Genomic DNA, 20884 nt, shown 5'->3' on the forward strand with positions numbered 1-20884 from the left:
AAGATTCCTGGTGCTGGCGGCCTGGCCCGCATTTGTTAAAATGTCTGTCATGAACCCCGATTTGCACTACTCGTTTCTGCGTGTACGTGGCACTTTATATTTCATTCTGATGCGATATCTGACTATCTCTCGATCTTTCTATCAACCTGTCTATCATTTAATTTTACAAGTGTTTTCATTATTGTAATTATTAACAAAGCAACTTCAATATTACGCAGCTTAAACCGATTTCCTCCTGCTCTAAAATACGTCCTATTTTTACCCATATCTATGGCATATTTTCTTACTGACAAGGATAAACGTTTAAGTCAGAAATGCAAGCATATAACCAAGTGACCAGTAGATCTTTAGGCAAACGCCACGCCTACAGAGATATTAAGGCACATAGTCACGCATCCACCTATCTACCCCATACCACATAATCCTGGCATTTATCCATCCATGCAACCATCAGTATAACAAGCATTTGCAATGCAATAGGTCTCGCATTATTAAAGTTTCAGCTATTGGCATTGCTAAATAATGCAACACCAATAGCGCAAACTTTAACAATGCGAGACCTATTGCATTGCATATGCTTGTTAAGTGCCAGGTCTTCAGACTTGCAGAAAGTGAGAACAAAACCAGTTCCGTCCTGCTCTGTGACTGTAATATGAACCCGGAAGTCCCAGCGCAGCCAGAGAGGGGCAGACGCACAGACACGCCCACCTAACAAAGAAAGAAACTGAAACTTAAGTTCACTTCCTGCATTTCGGCATCATGGCGGCAGCAGCTCAGCTTGGGAACCTCCAGGAAGAGGCCACTTGTTCCATCTGTTTGGAATATTTTACTGATCCGGTGATGATCGATTGTGGACACAACTTCTGCCGCTCCTGCATCACTCAGAGCTGGGAGGGGAGAGATGGAAACTGCCCCTGTCCACAGTGCAGGGAAATATCTTCTGGGAAAAGCCTCCGACCCAACAGGCAACTGGGGAACATGGTGGAAATTGCAAAACAGCTTCAGCTGCCCCCCGTGAGGCCCCCGGAGGAGAATCTGTGCGAGAAACATCACGAGAAACTGAATCTGTTCTGTGCAGAGGATCAAAGGATGATATGTGTGGTGTGCTGGGAGTCCAAGGAGCATACAACACACTCAGCAAGTCCTCTAGAGAAGGCTGCAGAGGAGTACAAGGTATGTCTATAGGCATTCAGGGATCACAGTTTCACACTATGATCCCCATTGAGGAGCCTGCATATGACTATAGGGGGGGGGAGGGGGTGTGCGTGTGTGTCAATTGAAGATCACAGGGCACAGGCGCGCAACACCCATTGAACAAGGGCTTCAGCCCCCCCCCCCACCCACCCCCCCCGTCGTGTGTGGCAGCCCGGGATGAGACCGCTTCCCGGGCAGACACAAAGCCGCGCCCGAGCATAGTGCCAATATCGGCAACCGTTATCATATCATACATCAGTACATAATCATAATAAAACACACGACACTGAATGTAAGTGGAGAAATATTGCTGCAGGTTTATTAGCATAATAAATATGCAAACACGGTGGGTTATCTTACGGGCGATCCCAGGGCAGGCCAGCCCCATGGCGCCTGCCCGTCTGATAAGCCTAGGGTCACCATGGCAGCGCCAATTGGTGACCACCAAATGTTGGGAGGGTCCACCCCTCCCATCCGTGAACCTCCAGTCCACATGCTTCACCACGCCCCCCCGTGATGGGTGGGCGGAGCATACATGGCAGCCCCCGGTTGCTCAGACCCACAACCGCCTGTCGGTAGCGGGGCGCCGTAGGTCTTCCAGTGGACACGCTAAAAGATCCCTGGGTATCCTGGCTTAGCACCACACGGTGCTGCTGCATGCTATACCCCTTGGTATGTGCAGACCCTGGATCGCCCTGTAACTCCTCCTGCAACACAAAAGTGAAAGTTGTTAGAAAAACCTTCCCCCCCCTTCTTGTCCCTCCTGATGCCGGGTAAGCGGATGGGCGGGTGAGGCAAAACGAGCGGACAAGAGGGCGAGGAGGGGGCGGGGACCGAATATGTACCCCCCTCAAGGCTCCTCCCCGCCGGAAGCAGCTACCTGCTTGGGGTCTCCCTAGGTCAAGCCCAGGGACAAGACCTCCCACCCCTGTGCCTTCCTGTGGCACTAAGGCGGCCGCCCTCAAGGGGGCGGGCCGCTGCGCAACCCCCACCCCGGGCAGCCTTACATAGTGCCAATATCGGCAACCGTTATCATATCATACATCAGTACATAATCATAATAAAACACACGACACTGAATGTAAGTGGAGAAATATTGCTGCAGGTTTATTAGCATAATAAATATGCAAACACGGTGGGTTATCTTACGGGCGATCCCAGGGCAGGCCAGCCCCATGGCGCCTGCCCGTCTGATAAGCCTAGGGTCACCATGGCAGCGCCAATTGGTGACCACCAAATGTTGGGAGGGTCCACCCCTCCCATCCGTGAACCTCCAGTCCACATGCTTCACCACGCCCCCCCGTGATGGGTGGGCGGAGCATACATGGCAGCCCCCGGTTGCTCAGACCCACAACCGCCTGTCGGTAGCGGGGCGCCGTAGGTCTTCCAGTGGACACGCTAAAAGATCCCTGGGTATCCTGGCTTAGCACCACACGGTGCTGCTGCATGCTATACCCCTTGGTATGTGCAGACCCTGGATCGCCCTGTAACTCCTCCACAGCCTTGGGAGTGGCCACCGTCACTACCAGGGCCCCCCACCAAGGTAGACCTATTTCCTTACAACCTGCTGCAGCCAAAGCTTCCCCTAGGTCCAGTAGGAAAAGAACCGTGCCTAAACCAGGGAGGTGCACCCCATCTCCCTCCCGGCACCCTGTGGACTTGGCGTGTGTAAGACCATGCCTGATGAAGCCCAAAACCTCTTTGCTCTGCGCAACTGCGCATGGCTCCAGGTGGACCTTTTTACCTACAGCAACTGATACCGGGCTTCTCCCAGGTCCAGCCAAGACAATCTACGCCCAGCTGGACCGGCGGGCGGCCTGCCCCACAGGACAGGTGCCCTCATCCTTTCTAACTCCCCCGTGGATTGTGACTGAAGTGACCGTAAACCTAAAACTAGGCGTTGGTCCAATGTAGCCTTTGAATGGTTGAAGAACAATCCCCTTGACAAGACACTCGTGCCTGACAGTGCCAATGCGGGAGGGGTAAGAGTTGACAAGCCCGCCTTACCTCCTCCTTCACTCAGTTGGAGTATGTCCATCGCATTCCAAGAGTCTCCACCAAATGAGAAGCCTTGCCCTCCCAAACTTTTGCTAGTATACCAGGGAGAGACAGGGCTGAGTGACCACAGAGGAGGACCAACGTGTAAACTTCTTCACTATCTTGGATACTGGGTGCGCCAATTGTTCTCCTGCTAATTGGTAGCCCAAAAGCATTACCCTGGGGTTTCCCTCAATCATGTGGACATATCGCCCCCGAGGAAGGCCACTTCCACAACCTGCATAGCTGCCAGCCCGTGCTGGAGGGCAGGATACGTTACCCGGTACCGATACTCGCGTCCATGGTACCTGTTTCGTCGAACTCAAGGACGGGCTACTAAGTGAGCAACCAGGCTCCGCCCACTCCTGCCTGGCAGAGCCCTTGCGGGAGGAGGTAAGGGTTGACAGGCCTACCTTCCTTCCTCTTTCACTCCGTTGGAGAACGCCCATCGTATTCCATCAGTCACCACCCAAAGTGAAGCCTTGCCCTCCCAAAATTCTGCTATTATACCAGGGAGAGGCAGGACAGAGTGACCACAGAGGAGAACCACGTGTAAAATGCTTCTCTATTTGAATACTGGGAAAGCCAAATTGTTCTCCTGCAGATTGTAGCCCAAAGTGTTACCCTGGTGCTTCCCTTAATCATATGGACCATGGCCCAGTTGGAAGGCCACCTGCATAGCTGCCAGCCAGTGCTGGAGGGGGGAGAAGTTACCCGGTACTGATGCTCGCATCAAGGTACCTGTTTCGTCTAACTCAAGGGCGTGCTACTAAGTGAGCAACCAGGCTCCGCCCTAGAACCCCGAGGCCAAACCCAAGCCCCTCCAAGTTCTGCTGCCTCACCTGCCTGTTAACACGAATCCCAGGGCAGACCACCGGCCTATAATCCATGCTTGGCCATGCCGAGCTAAAATACCTCTGAACAGCCTGACAACAAGCTAACCACCAGCAAAGAGTTCTGAATGTTTCTGACGCTGCCAAGAAACATGCCATAAAAGTAACAATTCACCTTCTATGAAACAAACGTGCCCTTGTGGCGATCCGAGTAGTGCTCCCGCCAGGCCGGCAGCCCTACTCAGGCAACCCGCACCCTCTTGGCACTGCCACACCCCCGCCCCAGCTGCCCTCGAGTGCCTGGTCGTGTGTAGCCACAACCTAGGTTTCATCACTGCGTCATACCGGGGTATGATGACCCATCTAACTCGACTGCTGAGTGCCTATTGCACCATTGCAAGTATGCCTTTGCCTGCTCAGAGTCTGGCTGAAAAGTTGGAAGGCATTGACCCCCCAGCCCAGGGTGAAGATGTCAGCATTACAGTACCTGGTGCTATAGACGGTCCCTGACCCTGATGGGACAGAAAGCAAATCCCTTGCTCCTGTTGAGCACGAACCCAAAACCAATTGCTCACCATGGTTTAATACCTTCCTGCTGCTAATCATTCCTAGCTGAATGTTGACAAATCCATGTTCTGTAATGGCACTACTTCGCAGCCTGCACCATTCTGCCAGTGCCGAAAAGACCTTTGGCATGCTGCCTGGCCTCATCAATCTTGCCCTGTTCTAGCAGCGCCCGCTTCAGCCGTGGAGCAAACAACTCGCCGGTACCCCCAAACTGGCCCTGATGCGAGACAAACCGGGCCAAGGCACAACAGTGGGTGTACTAACTAATAGCAGGTCTAACAGCGTCAACAGGCACCCTCAGCTTACAATAGGCGTGATGGAGTGAGGGTATCCAGTGAGAATCCAGATGACAACTTCCCATCTGACCGACCGTGGTGGGACCCACTCCTGTATATTCTAGTACACATGGCGGCATGCCATTGAGACCACCATCCAGTCCCCGATAAGTACCACTATCTGCCTATGCTACAATCTTGCCTGTTCCTTCCTGCCCAGATATACCACGCGATGGTTGCTCTCCTCCGTCACTTGGCCCGACCACACCTAGCAGAACAAACACAGCGAGAGGAAGCAGCCTGTGACCTACCCCAAGACTCTACGAAATCCTCCTACCAAATGACGTGGGAGCTCGCGGACCCCTATTGCTCCAGGAATTGGAGGGGGGGGAAGGGCCGTCCTATCTGGAGATGTGTGTAGAGGAGGACCGCGGCCTAGAGTACCTATTGTAGGGTGCAACGATCGCCTGATGGTCTGATACTAATAACCGTAGTAACAACTCAATCAGCACAGGGCTAGTTGCCCCCCCCCCCGTCTTACAACCGTGCGTGACAAGCGGGGGGATTAAAGGAAGGCTAACCCCGGTCAAACACAAAGCACCACCACGTGGCTGTGCCCAAAAACCACCAACCCGCATCAAACCGACCTGATGGAAAGACAACCAGCGCCTAAAGCTCTACCCCCGCGGATGACCCTGCACATATATGAAACGCACACCCCCACGCATAGTCTGAGATAGGCCGCAAGATGACAGAAAACATCAACACCATATCTATTGTCGCTTTGACCGCCGACTGCGAGGAGACACGCATGCGGCATCCCGGAGGACACCACACCTCAAATCGTTCCAAGACCGCGAAACATAGCCAGACAGAAGCATGTTGCACCCGCTCCCCATGATCAATATAAGGGAAATCGGGAACACAAATTAATGACTAGTGTAGCCAACCGAGTCGGTAGCTGTGCTGAACACCCAAGGCCTCCCCCAGGGCAAAGCCGGCCAAACCCCGGAAGCGTGCTTTGCAGGCCGAGGCAACTTGTGCGTGCTTGCACCCCGTGACCACACCCGAGTGATGCACCCGGTGTCCCCTCTTGTGTCGCTGCAACCATAAAACATCATGTAAACCTGTCCCTGGTGACACCCTGAGTACCTGCACCCGGGTCTCCTTGTGCTTGAGGAAGCTATTCTGTGCCTAGGTGACGCCCCTCTCGACTGGTGATTTGCTGTTTCTGTCATTGCATGCCGATATATGATCCAGCAAGACATCCCCGGCACGTCAAGGGTGTAGGCTTAGTCACTGGTAGTTAGTTGCCTAAGAAATCAGCAGCAACTGGGCTAGTGAATAAAGTTGCAACGTTAGCTTAGAGCGCTGACTGTTGCTTAAGATGCAGGCCCCTGCCTAATATTGCTGCCCATACCAAACATGATGCCCCTAGCCATACATCTAGCAGCCGGGCCGTTATGCCACACCCCTTCCCCGGCTGCCTACCTAGTTTGTCTCAAGTGCAAACCTATTAAAGACAAGAGCCTTCAGAGTCCAGGGTCTATAGAAGGATTGCCTCATATGCTGTGGCAACAGGCGAATTTCCCCCCAAACAGTGAGCCACCCAAGGGAAAACTACAGCACCGCCCAGCAGCACTACACTCCTAGATAAGTTGGCAAATACTCCATTATCTTTAGCTTAATAAGGCGGTGCAAATATAAATTGAAGCACGCATAATGTGGGACCCTTTTCACGTACTAGCCCTTAAACCCTAGCTTAGGCCCTGCCACCCGTGAGCTGTGCAAAACCACCGATCGATCCCCGTACCGGCTGGCCGTAACAACCGTATCACTAAGAAGGGATGGCAACGGAGCGCATTATATAATCGCGGTTGTTCCCTAATGCCCTATCCATTCTCCAATCTCCAGCTGGACTCGTTCTCTTCCCGAGCGAAGGTCAGCGGACAAGAGGGCGAGGAGGGGGCGGGGACCGAATATGTACCCCCCTCAAGGCTCCTCCCCGCCGGAAGCAGCTACCTGCTTGGGGTCTCCCTAGGTCAAGCCCAGGGACAAGACCTCCCACCCCTGTGCCTTCCTGTGGCACTAAGGCGGCCGCCCTCAAGGGGGCGGGCCGCTGCGCAACCCCCACCCCGGGCAGCCTTACACTTCACAGGTCTTTAAAAAGACCATGTGCATGTTAATGAGGCCTCGCTGTTGTTTAACCCCTTCTAAGAGCCCCTGCAGCTCCACTATGCCTAGATTGAGCCCCCCCACCCCCGAAATTGTTGGTTAGCCCCCTCCCCCCCCGAAATTTGGCTCTAGTTGCGCCTCTGACAGGGCATGTCTGTGGATATTCAGGGATCACAAAGTCACTGTGAGCCCCATCAAGGAGGCAGCCAGAAAGCACGAGCTATGTGTCACACGTCACTCTGTGTCCCTCATAGAGTCGGCTGCAGAAGACCACAGGGTATGTGTGTGCTCAGGATTCACTAGTGAATACACTCCTGGAGGCCTTCAGAAGTTTCAATGTCTCTGGGTCTTCAGTGATCAAAGGCGCCCTGTGAGTCCCATAAAGATAGTTGTCCAAGTGCACACGTTATGTGAGTGGGTGCTCAGAGCTCACTAATGAAGACATGCAATGAGTCATACAAAGGAATACAAGGTATATAAGGTGGATTTTAGGAAATCACAGGTTGTTCAAGCCTCAAAGAAGGGTCTGGAAAAGAGGACAAGGCACGTCTGTGGGCATTCAGGGGTCACAAAGGCACACCGAGCCCCAATGAAAAACCTGCAAACAAGCACAAGGTGCATGTGGGTGTTTAGGAGCGACAAGTGAAGAGCACAAGGTATGTCTGTGAATATTCAGGGAACACAAAGTCACCTGGTGAGCCACACCAAGGGGCAGCCGGAGAGCACAAGCTGTGTGTGAGTGTTCAGAGGTCAACAGTCACCCTTTGTATAGGGTGACCAGATGGCTCTGTGTCACTGGAACGCCGTTTTTCTTTTCCTGGACTTTGCTTTTATATATCATTTTTATCTGGTGTGTTGAAGCAGTAGGATTCAGTAAAATGAACCAAGACCACAGTGCCTGTGCCTGTGGCATGGCGTCATCTAGTCACCATACCTGTGAGTGTCATTGAGGAGACTGCAGAAGAGAACAGGGTATGTCTGTGGATGTTGAGTGAATCAAAAGTCATTGGAGAGTCCATATAGGGGGCTGCTAAGAGCTCTTGGTATGTCGGTGATTGTTTATAGGTTATAATGTGCCGGTTGGCACACAAAGAGAAGTCTGTGCAAGGAGTGTATGTGGGTGTTCAGGATTTATAAGTGAAGACACTCTGTAAGTTACCCAGATGAAGAATCTGCAGAGGAGCACAAGGTAGGTGTGTTGGTGTTCAGGTACTACAAGTGAAGTCACTTGTTAAGTCCTTAAGAGGATACAGAGTATGTTTTCGGGTGTTAAGAGATCACAATTCACCCTGTGGATCCAATAGAGAAGTGTGCCCAAGAGCACACAGTATATATGTGGGAGGTCAGGATTCACAAGTAAAGACATCCTCCGAGTCTCACAGGGAATACAAGTTACGTATGTCTGCCTGTAGGGATCACAGGTGGAACACTATGAGCCTCATAGAAGAGGATACAGAAGAGCACAAGATATGTCTGTGGGTATTCAGGGATCAAAGTGGACTCTGTGGATCCCCTGGAGAAGACTGCCCAAAGTCACAAGGAATATTTGTGGGTGCTTAGGGATCGTAAGCAAAGGCACTCTGTGAAACCTATATAAACAGGAAAAGAGCACAGTGCGGCTGTCGGAGCGCTAAGACAACAGGTGTATACCTTGAGCCACAGAGGCGGCTGCAGAGGATCAGAAGGGATGTGCGTGGGTGTTTTTGGATCTCACGTGGTACTCAAAGGGTTCAGTGTGGCAGTGACAGTTGTTGGTGTCAGAAGGCTTTATGCAGCAATGTAGGGTGTAGCACACAGGCCCACAAGGGTATCAGACACAGCAGAAGATGTGCATCAATGCAATGTGTAGCACACAGGCCCACAAGGGTATCAGACACAGCAGAAGATGTGCAGCAATGCAATGTGTAGTACACAGGCTCCCAAGGGTATCAGACACAGCAGAAGATGTGCAGCAATGCAATGTGTAGTACACAGGCTCCCAAGGGTATCAGACACAGCAGAAGATGTGCAGCAATGTAGGGTGTAGCACACAGGCCCACAAGGGTATCAGACACAGCAGAAGATGTGCAGCAAAGCAGTGTGTAGTACACAGGCTCCCAAGGGTATCAGACACAGCAGAAGATGTGCATCAATGCAATGTGTAGTACACAGGCTCCCAAGGGTATCAGACACAGCAGAAGATGTGCAGCAATGCAATGTGTAGCGCACAGGCTCCCAAGGGTATCAGGCACAGCAGAAGAGGTGCAGCAATGCAATGTGTAATACACAGGCTCCCAAGGGTATTAGACACAGCAGAAGATGTGCAGCAATGCAATGTGTAGTACACAGGCTCCCAAGGGTATCAGACACAGCAGAAGATGTGCAGCAATGCAATGTGTAGCACACAGGCTCCTAGGGGTATCAGACACAGCAAAAGATGTGCAGCAATGCAATGTGTAGCACACAGGCTCCTAGGGGTATCAGACACAGCAGAAGATGTGCAGCAATGCAATGTGTAGTACACAGGCTCCCAAGGGTATTGGACACAGCAGAAGATGTGCAGCAATGCAATGTGTAGCACACAGGCTCCCAAGGGTATCAGACGCAGCAGAAGAGGTGCAGCAATGCAATGTGTAGCGCACAGACTCCCAAGGGTATCAGTCACAGCAGAAGATGTGCAGCAATGCAATGTGTAGTACACAGACCCACAAGGGTATCAGACACAGCAGAAGATGTGCAGCAATGCAATGTGTAGTACACAGACCCACAAGGGTATCAGACACAGCAGAAGATGTGCAGCAATGCAATGTGTAGTACACAGGCTCCCAAGAGCATCTGTGCAGATGACTCCCAGCAATGCAGGGTTCATCAGGCAGAGGTTCAGCTGGACTGGTTGCTTGTCACAGACCCCGTAGGAGCCAGGTGCCTCTTTTCTGTTGCAAACTCTGTAAGGGGCTGGTGTCTGAATTGTATTTCAGATGCTGGAATGGGTTGGAACCTGCCCTGATGTAAACTCTCTCTGAGGGCAACTACCTGATTCCGGTCATAGGCCCTGAGAGCGGCTGATGTCTGCTCCCTATCTCTTATTGTCTCTTTCTTGCCTTCTACTTTGTGTGGTGTCTGCTGTCTGTTCTCTCTCACAGACCCTGTATGAGGCTGGCACCTGCCCTCTTGATGTAAATGTGTGTTTTCTGTGTACATGGCGCTGGTGTCTGCTCTCTCACTTTGGCTGTCTGTTTTCTCTGTCACAGACCTTTTATGAGGCTGGTTGCTCTCCTGATGTGCCTGTCTTTTCTCCATCTGAGATCCTATAGGAGTCGGGTACCTGCTCTCTCAATATGTCTATTCTCAGTCACAGACCCTTTATGAGGCTGGTTGCTCTCCTGCTGTGCCTGTCTTTTCTCCATCTGAGATCCTGTAGGAGTCTGGTACCCACTCCCTCAATATGTCTATTCTCAGTCACAGACCCTTTATGAGGCCGGTTGCTCTCCTGCTGTGCCTGTCTGTTCTTCATCTGAGATCCTGTAGAAGTCGAGTACCTGCTCCCTCAATATGTCTGTTCTCAGTCACAGACCCTTTATGAGGCCGGTTGCTCTCCTTTTATGCATGTCTTTTCTCCATCTGAGATCCTGTAGGAGTCTGGTACCCACTCCCTCAATATGTCTATTCTTAGTCACAGACCCTTTATGAGGCTGGTTGCTCTCCTGCTGTGCCTGTCTGTTCTCCATCTGAGATCCTGTATATTCTCAGTCACAGACCCTTTATGAGACTGATATCTGCTCTCGTCCTGTGACTGTTCTCTGTCATAGAACCTGTAAACGCTTGGTGCCCGCTCTCTCGTTTTTGTTGTCTCTTCTCTGTTGCATACTCTCTATGGGGCTGGCACCTGCTCTGTCACTGTGTCTGTCTGTTCTCTGTCACAGACCCTGCCTGGGGTTGGGGCCTGCACTCTTCCTGTGCCTGTCACAGACTGATCATTTCTTTGGTTGTCTGTTCTCCCTCACAGACCCTGCATGGGGCTGGCACCGGCTCTCTTGCTGTGTTTCTCTTTTCTCTGTCACAGACCCAGCCTGGGGTTGGGGCCTGCACTCTTCCTGTGCGTCACAGACTGTGATCATTTCTTTGATTGTCTGTTCTCTCTCACAGACCCTGCATGGGGCCGGCACCTGCTCTCTCGCTGTGGCTCTCTTTTCTCTGTCACAGACCCTGCCTGGGGTTGGGGCCTGCACTCTTCCTGTGCCTGTCGCAGACTGTGATCATGTCTTTGGTTGTCTGTTCTCTCTCACAGACCCTGCATGGGGCTGGCACCTGCATGGGACAAGGTCAAGAGAGGGTTCATCAGTCAAGAGGGTGCATGTTATGTTCTATCCATTTAATGAAGCTCAATGAAGCACACCTGGAGCTGCATCTTGCCACTCGGCCTGCACATAACTCGCACCTAATAACTGAAACAGTCAGCTTTTCAACAGTTTTTGTAATTTAGCAAAATCCGAGCAGCAGCAGCTATAGAGTGAAAGCTGATTCCATGCTGTCGGACAGTGTAGTAGAACGCTCTGCCTCCATATGTCGAGGCACGAATGCGAGTGTAGGAGAGTAGAATCTGCACTTATGTTGCCCCCACTTTTTTTCTGATGTATACACTGGTTTCTGGCTATAGTCTGGCTGGGACCCTACTAATCAGGGCCCCAGCCTCTCTGTTCTCTCTAAACAACTTGGAGTGCATATTAGATGCACTAGTGATTGGATACTGTGGTACCTTATGAGCCCCTAGTATATGGTACCTTAGGTACCAAGGGCATAGGTACTTCACAGGCCTACGAGGGGCTGAAGCATGTATTATGCCACCCCTGGAAAGCAGACTAAATCTGACACCACAGGCCTGCTACGGCAGCCTAAGTGAGGTAGTGTTAGCACTCCTCACTGAGGTATAGGTTCCCTATATCTCACCTTACACACACATATAAACCTATCAGTCACCCCTAAGGCAGGCCCTATCAATCCTGAGGGCAGGGTGCTTGGTTTCCATGTGAGTGGGTGCCTCTGCCTGAGCTGGGCCCTTCTGCAGCTTTCAGAGTCTATTCTCTGTAGCTGTTTGTGGATGCGGTCAAACCATATACTCTTAAGTGCATTATAACCTAGCGGTAAATGCTAACTTTGGGATGGCTGCATCAAAACATGTTGTGTTTGGTGTAACCACCTTTCAGACAGGATTTAGTGTATTGGGGCTGGGTGGGTGCATTCCTAGAGTGCTTTGAAGTCCTGCACTGGGGGAGCAGTAGGCTCGTCTGTGCATATGCCAGCTCAAACTGGTTCAGGGGCTACCAGCCTCTGCTCTGGCGTGAAACTGGACAATGGAAAGTGGGTGTAACCACCCACTCCCCTGACCCTCCCATAGGAGTGGTCATAGAGCTAGTCCCTCCCTTTCCTTTAGTATAAGATACGGAAACCTTGCCATTGCAAACTAGATCTCCCTGGTCGACATTCTGAAGAAGAATCCTGGACCTTCGACGTTCCACTACCTCTGAAAGACTGAAGAATCTCCCTTGGAGTCAAGGAGTGACTCCCCTGCTTGGCAGGCACCAAAACTTTGCATCAACGGTCGCAAACTTTCCCGCTCCCGCTGGAGTCCGAAGTCCCTGCAGCCCCGGAAGTGGATTTCCTGACTTCTCGACGGCCATTGTAAGTCCCCAGCAAACCTGATGCGAGTGAACCCCACGAGTGACGAGGAGCAGCTATTGTCGAGTGCAACCCCTTCACGACGTTCTGTGAACTTATGCATTGGACAAGCCTCCAGCAGGAATTCCATAGAAAATCAGAGGCCTACCTCGTCCCGAGTGACCGTGGGCTCCTGTGAAGTGAATCCTCCCGAGGTGTCTTCGCGATCCCTTGCCGGTTGGCTTGTGGGTCCCCTGAAGACTTTTTCATCGAACCAAAGGGATCCCCTGGTTGCTCCAGGCCTGACCTGACTTACCCTTGCTGGGTGAGTCCCTCAGACCTTGCTGGTCTGCCCTGCTGACTCTCTTCACATTCCACGAGACTTGCTGTTGCCAAGGCTTGTTGGCTCCAATCCGGTTGCCAACACCTCAGTAAGCTGCAGACTTCGTTGGACACTCCGAATCCAGCTCCTGGTTGTCGTCAACACCTCCTGGACCTCGTGGCTGAAGAGTCAAGACACCCCTGGTCACCTGAAAACACCTGACTTCTGTGGGCATCCAGCTTCCTGGCCCCGGGTCACTGGCAAGTGACTTTGAACTCTGTCTCCACTGCTTTCAGGTCTTCTTTCTTCAGAATCCAGCCTTGGATTCCACCGGACACTTCTCCTGTCTTCACAAGCAGCAAATCTTCTTTGGCTCCCATTGAAAACGACGCAGCGACCCGACACCAAAAGACACCTATGCACCCGGCTTCCCTGGGTGAGGTAACTCAAGTACTCCGGTGCCCTAGTGTGTGTTCGCACTAGAACTACTTACCCTGTAAGTGACTTGCTTGTAGACTCTCCTGAAGTATCCTAAAACTTTAAAATTCCAACCGCGACTTGCTCCATTGAAGTCTATTGGGATCCGCGGCTGTGTTCTCACACTGCATGCGTCTCCCGCGGGTCCCTTACTTACCTGCCTTGGGTGGATTAGTGAGGCCCCAGCGCTTCTGAAGACCTTAGGCCTTCTCCCTTGTCAAGTCATTCTTCTTGTGCCTCTTTACATTCCTCAGAGACTTAGCCTGAAGGCTGCTCTCCACAGCTGCCACTAGGATAGCTTTCTTTAAAAGGTTGTCTTAAACCTATCTACCATAAGAGTCGGATTGGTGCAAGGTGGCCACTTGTAACGTCCTGGCTTTCTCGGGGTTGGGACAAACAGACAACGGACCAGAGAAAGGGAGGTTAAGGAGGATTTAATAAACAGATAAACAACTACAGACAACAAAGAATACCGGTACTGGAATCACCAGTTAAAGTACGATACCCATTCACAGCTCTTCTAACCGTCCTCCGCATGCACACCGGTCCCGGTATGCTCCAACGGAGGGCACAGTGCTAAGCAGTGGCCGACAATGCCACTCGACCGCTGTGAAGGGTAGTTCCAAGGTTGTGGAATATACGGGGGGCACGTGGGAGTCACCCGGCCGGGCTCTCTACCACCTGGGAACAGCCGCTCTACCAGTTTCCCCCAGAGTACTGCCACAACACAAAGACGCTGGGAACACCTCCTAGTGTGCGTCTCTTTTATCCGGGTTTAAGTGATGATACCCAAGGTGGTGCAGAGAATGGATGGGAGCAGCCGCTCTACCTATCCCAGTTCTCCTACGAGTGTCGATGGCTAAGACGCGGAAACACCTCCTGGATAGCGTCTTAGCTCTAAGCGTGTGTTCACCCAAGTAACGAGGGTTGGGAGCTTCGGCTCGCACCAACCTCGATTTCTCCAAATTGTCAGGCCGTTGGGAGCTTCGGCTCTACCAACGGTACTTGTGCCCAATGACGTTGAATACGGCTCTCAGAACGGGACAGGACACGGGCAGGAAGCACACGCCAGCACCTCTCCTCCGCTCCTTAGAATGTTCCTTCCGCCGCTCCACTCTCCAACGGGTCCGTGTACCTCAACCAGGTACTCCGGCAAAGATCAGAATATCCGACGCCGAGTCCCAGTGATCTTCTCCTTAAGTAGTACTCTCGGCGTTGTATAACATGAAAACTAGGCGTTACCCTTGGTGTTATGTAACCAGAACTCTTGAGTTGCATAACATGAAAACTAGGCGTTACCCTTGGTGTTATGTAACCAGAACTCTTGAGTTCCATGAGGCAATTGTTGCCGGAGGGCATTCTGGGAGTTGTAGTCCGCTCTCCTCCAAGCGCACCAGGTTCACGGAAGTGGCATCGTGGGAGGGAATCCATGTGCGGGAGGGGATTCCTGACACCACTTTAACTAGTGACCAGCATATGCCAGGCCAACTTCTCACATTGGTGGGCAGCGTGTGGGATTACAGCTTGCCCCTGTTTTACCAGAAAATCTCTATTTGAATTACTAACTGAAAACCACTAAAGGTACTCAAGGTACATATAAAGTCAAGCTTAGTATCAACAAGTTCTACTGAACTTAGAGCTGTGAGTGAAGGGATAGCACACCCTTGTTACAGCTCAAGCTAGGATCAGTAGGCCACAAACTAGTGTAGGTAGTACAAAACTGCACAACACTAAACTGTCCTTAAGCGTTGGAGCCAGTGGGTCCACCCAGCCTCAGTATAAGGACATTACTTTCTTTGACTTGAAAGCCATGTGTGCTGCAAGGCACCTGAGGATAGGACAGAGTCCCTCCACACTACACCTGATAGATCTGCTGATAGCAGATGATCTTAAGTTAGCTCTAGGAGCTAAGGGGTCTGAATCAGGGAGTGGGTCAGCTATAGTCTCTGGGTCAGATGATGAAAATCAAGATGACCTGGACTCTGTGGTTGAAGGGCCAGATCCACAGGGATCTAAAAAGGACAGAGGAATTCTCCCTAAGAGAACTGACAGAGTGGAGGAGAGGCCTAGGTCCCTTTCTAGGGAATCTGACCACTCATATCACTCTGGCAGAGAATCTGTCCACCAGAGGAGCTTATATCTTCCTAGAAGAGAGACCTCCTCTGAAAGAATGTACAAACTGCTACAGTATGAGGAAGCAAGAGTTGCCCTCAAGGCCAAGCAGTTGGCATTAGATGGAGAAGCCTTTGAGCTCCAGAAAGCTTCTAGAAAAGAGGGTTTAGAACCCCTTGGTGGCAGCAACAGTGTCCCTAGAGTCAGAGATTATATTCCAGACCATAGGAACCTGTCCAAGGTTGTTCCTCCCTACCAGAGTGGGGATGATATCCACAAATGGATAACTGCTATGGAGAGGGCCTGTAGAGTACAACAGGTCCCCCAGAAACAGTGGGCAGCAATCTTGTGGCTCTCCTTTTCTGATAAAGGTAGAGACAAGCTCCTCACTGTTAGAGAAGAGGATGCTGATGATTATGAAGTCCTGAAGAGTGCATTAATAGATGGGTTTGGCGTAACCACTGAACAATACAGGTTGAAGTTTAGAGACACCCAGAAAGCACAGACTCAGGACTGGACTGACTTTGTTGATTGTGCAACCAAGGCTCTGGAGGGTTGGCTGGTTGGTAGTAGAGTTACTGATTTTAAGGGATTTCATAATCTTATGATGAGAGAACAGATTCTTAATAATTGCCAAAACCAGTTGTTGCATCAGTACCTGGCGGACTCTGATCTGACCTCTCCCCAAGAATTGGGAACGAAGGCAGACAAATGGGTCAGAACCAGGGCGAGGCAGAAAACCCAGAACCAAGGGGGTGACACTAAGAAGCAAGATCCTAAAGGCTCAGAGAAAGGTGGGGATAAGTCAAAAGAGCAGAAGTCTTCACCAGGGCCCCAAAAATCTGCATCTGGTGGGGATTCACAGTCCAACAAGGGAAAAGGCCAAAAGCAGCCCAGGTGCAAATTCTGTAAACAGAAAGGGCACTGGACTTCTGACTGTAACAAGTCCAAAGACCAAACCACCACCACTCCTGCCCCTAAGGCAACTGTTCCCCCTAGTACAGCTACTGGTGGAGGTGGTAATCAGAATAAGGGTGTAGTAGGGTTGACCCTGGGTTCTGAAGTGGACTCTGGCCTAGTCAGAGTACCCACTCAGGCATTGTTGATTTGTGATGGAGACATTGATATGTCCTTCCTAGTGAGCCCCAGTAATCTGGGCAAATACAAACAACATCCTGTAATAAATGGCAAACAGGCTTTGGCATTCAGGGACACAGGTGCTAGTGTCACCATGGTGGCAGAGGATCTTGTGGACCCTGGACAGATCATCCTGGGCGAAATGTACCAGGTTACCCATGCAAGCAAAGTCAGGACCAACCATAGCCTGGCAGTTGTGAATTTCTCCTGGGGAGGGGTAACTGGCCTCAAGAAGGTAGTAGTCAGTGCAGACCTCCCTGTCGAATGTCTATTGGGCAATGATCTAGAGACTTCAGCCTGGTCTGAAGTAGTTATGGACTCATGCTGAGATGTTGGGCATACCTGCAGAGTTATTTGCTGTGACCAGGTCACAGGCCAAAATGCATAAAGCTGAACCAGCTCTGGATCCTGAAACTATGGACCAGATGCTACCAAAGAGGAGGAGCAGTAGGTTTAAGGCAGTGCCTTCCCCTCTGCCTCAGATCACAGATTCCCCTCCTGAGGGAGGAGAAGCAGATCCTGAAGAAGGAACTGCCCCAGAGGAACTTGAGCCTGATCAGGTTGAGTTCTTGGGGGCAGGGGACCTTCTAGGGAAGATCTGAGCAAAGAACAACAGTGTTGCCCCTCTCTTGAACCCCTCAGATAGCAGGCTGCTGCTGGGAGTGCTAGTGGGTCCCATAACGTTTATTGGGATGAGGGACTCCTATATGCTGCGGCTAGAGATCCAACCCTTGGAGCCACCAGGAGGTTGGTAATACCTCAGAAGTTTAGGGGGTTCCTCTTGACCCTAGCACATGACATCCCTTTAGCAGGACACTTGGGCCAAAACAAGACCTGGGATAGGCTTGTTCCACGTTTTCATTGGCCACATATGTCAGAGGACACCAAGGAGTTTTGTCGCTCCTGTGTCACTTGCCAAGCCAGTGGCAAGTCGGGTGGCACAACAAAGGCCCCCCTGATACCACTACCTGTGTTGGGGGTGCCCTTTGAAAGGGTAGGGATTGACATTGTTGGTCCACTTGACCCTCCAACAGCATCTGGGCACAGGTCTATCCTGGTGGTAGTGGATCATGCCACCAGGTACCCAGAAGCAATTCCCCTGAGGACCACCACAGCCCCAGTGGTGGCAAGAGCCCTCATTGGAGTTTTTTCCAGAGTGGGTTTCCCTAAGGAGGCTATATCTGACAGAGGTACCAACTTCATGTCAGGGTATCTAAAAGCAATACGGAAGGAGTGTGGTGTAAATGACAAATTCACTACTCCCTATTACCCACAATGCAATGGGTTTGTTGAAAGGTTCAACAAAACCCTAAAGGGAATGATTAAAGGCCTTCCAGAAAAGCTTAGGCGAAAATGGGACCTTTTACTTCCCTGCCTTCTATCTGCATACAGGGAGGTTCCACAGAAGGGGGTTGACTATAGCCCTTTTGTACTTCTGTTTGGGCATCCTGTAAGAGGTCCATTATGTTTGATGAAGGAGGGCTGGGAGTTACCTCTCAAACCTCCCAAACAGAATGTGATGGACTATGTACTTGGTCTCCGCTCCAGGATGGCCGAATACATGAAGAAGGCAACCAAAAACCTGGAGGCCAGCCAAGAACTACAAAAAACTTGGCATGACCAAAAGGCTGTGGTGACTGTGTACCAGCAAGGACAGAAAGTGTGGATGTTGGAGCCTGTGGCACCAGCAGCTCTCCAAGACAAGTGTAGTGGCCCCCATACAATTGTTGAACAAAAGGGAGAAGTCACCTACTTGGTGAATCTTGGAACTCCCATGAGCCCCCTTAGGGTGCTCCATGTCAACAGATTGAAACCATATGTTGACAGGGCTGACATGGGCTTGCTCATGGCAACTGATGAGGAACAGGAGGAGGAGAGTGACCCTCTCCCTGGCCTGCTCTCACAGAACCCTGATGATGGGTCAGTAGATGGTGTTGCTTTGGCAAGCAGCCTCACTGATCATCAGCAAACTGAATGCAGACAAGTTCTGCAACAGTTTAGACATATGTTTAGCCTGACCCCTAGTCGGACTACCTGGTGCACCCATGAGGTGGACACTGGAGACAGTCTGCCTGTCAAGAGTAAAATCTGCAGGCAACCTGACCATGTCAGGGACTGTATCAGGACTGAAGTCCAGAAAATCTTGGAGCTAGGTGTAATTGAGCCTTCAGATAGCCCTTGGGCTAGTCCAGTAGTCCTTGTGCCTAAACCTCATACCCAGGGTGGTAAGAAAGAAATGAGGTTTTGTGTAGACTACAGAAGCCTCAATGCAGTCACCAGGACTGATGCCTATCTAATTCCCAGGGCAGATGAACTGATTGATACTTTGACCTCAGCCAAATATCTGAGTACATTTGACCTAACAGCTGGCTACTGGCAGATCAGGGTTAGCTGAGGATGCCAAGGCCAAAACTGCATTCTCAACCCCTAGTGGGCACTACCACTTTGTGGTGATGCCCTTTGGTTTGAAAAATGCACCTGCCACTTTTCAGAGGTTGCTGAACAAAGTTTTGACAGGTATGGAAACTTATTGCTCAGCTTATCTAGATGATATTGCTGTCTTTAGAAATGTTTTCTAGGCCCTGCAAAAAGAAGGCCTCACTATCAAGGCCACTAAGTGCCAGATAGGGCAGAGACAGGTTGTGTACCTGGGCCACCTTGTAGATGGAGGCCAGGTTCAACCTTTACAGAGTAAAATCCAAACCATCATGGGAAGGGTTGCTCCAACCACCCAGACACAGGTCAGAGCCTTTTTGGGCCTGACTGGGTACTATAGGGGGTTTGTTAAGGGATATGGATCTATAGTGACCCCCTTAAATGATCTGACCTCTAAGAAAATGCCAAAAAAGGTTCAGTGGACAGCTAGCTGTCAAAAGGCATTTGAAGACCCAAAGCAGGCCATGTGCACTGCCCCCGTCTTACAGAGTTCAGACTACACCAAAAAGTTCATTGTCCAAACAGATGCTTCTGAGCTGGGTGTGGGAGCTGTACTGTCTCAACTGAATGATGAAGGTCAAGACCAGCCAGTAACTTTTATTAGCAGAAGGCTGACCCCTAGAGAGAAACGTTGGTCAGCTATAGAGAGGGAGGCCTTTGCTATGGTGTGGCCCCTGAAGAAGCTGAGGCCATACTTGTTTGGCACTCACTTCATAGTTCAGACTGACCACAAGCCCCTCCTATGGCTCAAACAGATGAAAGGTGAAAACCCAAAACTTTTAAGGTGGTCCATTTCCCTACAGGGGATGGACTATACAGTGGAACATAGACCTGGGACCCAACATGCCAATGCAGATGGACTCTCAAGGTATTTCCACTTAGAACATGAAGACTCAACTGGTCAAGGTTAGTTTAACGTCCCTGCGTTTGGGGGGGGGGGGGTTGTGTAGGAGAGTAGGATCTGCACTTATGTTGCCCCACTTTTTTCCTGATGTATACACTGGTTTGTGGCTATAGTCTGGCTGGGACCCTGCTAATCAGGGCCCCAGCTTCTCTGTTCTCTCTAAACAACTTGGAGTGCATATTAGATGCACTAGTGATTGGATACTGTGGTACCTTATGAGCCCCTAGTATATAGTACCTTAGGTACCAAGGGCATAGGTACTTTACAGGCCTACGAGGGGCTGAAGCATGTATTATGCCACACCTGGGAAGCAGACTAAATCTGACACCACAGGGCTGCTACTGCAGCCTGGGTAAGGTAGTGTTAGCACTCCTCACTGAGGTATAGGCTCCCTATATCTCACCTTACACACATATAAACCTATCAGTCACCCCTAAGGCAGGCCCTATCAATCCTGAGGGCAGGGTGCTTGGTTTCCATGTGAGGGGGTGTCTCTGCCTGAGCAGGGCCCCTCTGCAGCTCTCAGAGTCTATTCTCTGTAGTTGTTTGTGGATGCGGTTAAACCATATACTCTTAAGTGCATTATAACCTAGCGGTAAATGCTAACTTTGGGATGGCTGCATCAAAACATGTCGTGTTTGGTGTCAAACGCCTTGGAATCATACCCCCACACCAGTAATGGTGTGGGAGTATGATCCTACCCTTCTAGAGGGATAGACATGTACCTACTGTGGAAACACGGTAGAATCCTGAAAGAGCCCTGGCATCACAAAATGGATGC

The 20884-nt window shown here is 51.0% G+C and overlaps 1 pseudogene across 1 annotated transcript in view; it reads left to right on the forward strand.

Moving 5' to 3' along the window:
• The first annotated feature begins 730 nt into the window (after nucleotides 1–730).
• Nucleotides 731–20884, forward strand: part of LOC146869606 (E3 ubiquitin-protein ligase TRIM39-like) — a 135903-nt pseudogene continuing 115749 nt past the window's right edge. The window contains exon 1 of the transcript XR_014962377.1: nucleotides 731–1173. The product of XR_014962377.1 is annotated as an E3 ubiquitin-protein ligase TRIM39-like (transcript). The remainder of the gene's footprint in view (nucleotides 1174–20884) is intronic.

The sequence above is a fragment of the Triturus cristatus genome, chromosome 1_1 (assembly GCF_964204655.1).
Source record: "Triturus cristatus chromosome 1_1, aTriCri1.1, whole genome shotgun sequence".
Taxonomy (NCBI): domain Eukaryota; kingdom Metazoa; phylum Chordata; class Amphibia; order Caudata; family Salamandridae; genus Triturus; species Triturus cristatus.